The sequence below is a fragment of the Haliotis asinina genome, chromosome 10 (assembly GCF_037392515.1).
Source record: "Haliotis asinina isolate JCU_RB_2024 chromosome 10, JCU_Hal_asi_v2, whole genome shotgun sequence".
Lineage (NCBI taxonomy): Eukaryota > Metazoa > Mollusca > Gastropoda > Lepetellida > Haliotidae > Haliotis > Haliotis asinina.
The window spans coordinates 37,701,076-37,702,203 of NC_090289.1; the positions used below are offsets into that span (position 1 = coordinate 37,701,076).

The 1,128-nt window shown below is 44.4% G+C and overlaps 1 non-coding gene across 1 annotated transcript; it reads right to left on the bottom strand.

The window, feature by feature from the left end:
• Positions 1 to 74, bottom strand: Trnan-guu (transfer RNA asparagine (anticodon GUU)). Its single transcript has one exon. It is a non-coding gene; the product is annotated as a tRNA-Asn (tRNA).
• Between the last annotated feature and the right edge of the window lie 1,054 nt (positions 75 to 1,128).

Below are 1,128 nucleotides of genomic sequence, written 5' to 3' on the forward strand. Positions count from 1 at the left end.
CGTCCCTGGGTGGGCTCGAACCACCAACCTTTCGGTTAACAGCCGAACGCGCTAACCGATTGCGCCACAGAGACATCTCTGTGTGTGAGGTGTAAATTTAAAAACATAAATGTTATTCAGATAACACTCCTCAAAGAAACGTCAGTTTTGTTCAGTTCTGTTGGTGATGCTTTTTAATGTTAATATGACGCCATCGGTTTTACCTTAAGTAACCGCTGTTCCCGTTGTACTCGGTACAAGAGGATTGCTGCTTACATTCAATGGACACATCCACAAATAGCGAATGCGGGTGAATGTGTAATTTAGAGTTACCTCCCCTCACTTATCTTTCGACCAAAGTAACTTCACGGGCTTGATGGCAAAGTTGTTCCACTCTGGCAATGTTTTAGTACACGTTACCTACCTACGAAAGTGTATTACATGTATTCCTGATAATTCAGCCCTGATCGAAGAAACTACCACCAAAGTGACTTACATAACATATTTGTCTTTAGTTGAAATTTCTCAGATATGAAAAGGGGTTGTTACTTAAAAAGTAGCAACATGATTTCAGAGCTAAATTTACTACAAGTGAGATTCATCATTCAGTCAGCGGGAACGTGTTTGGGGTGGCGGGGTGGTTTACAATCTCTGTGGCCTCGTCAAAAAATGATATGTACAAATTCAGTGACAACAGCACAGCGCCTTTGTTCGACCTGCTTCTTCACGTGTGTAGCTCTCAGTGGAGCGGCAGGTGTCATTACCTACACCTGACCCCCAAGGGGTGGGGTGGGGGTAGAGGAGATGGGCTGAGCACTCACAGGTGAAAAATGTGCCCGGCACGACATGGACTGGCGCTCTGGGTCAAGTTAGGAGAAAGGTCAAGAGGTCATGCCACTGTGCGAGGTCACTGAGGTCAACGCTTTAAGAGATAGAAGCCTTGTCCGCCGACAGACAAAAAGCTCCCTATGTAAAGGTACTATTGTGGTTCACCGATCGTAAACGATAAGGGAATGGACATCCATCATAACACATACCTTGTCGAAAATAGCATTTCGATAATAGCATTTCGACAACTTAAGGTTATACAGCTCAAAGAAATATGTACTACCGCTGATTGCTTGCAGTCATTGTAGAGGGGAAGTGACA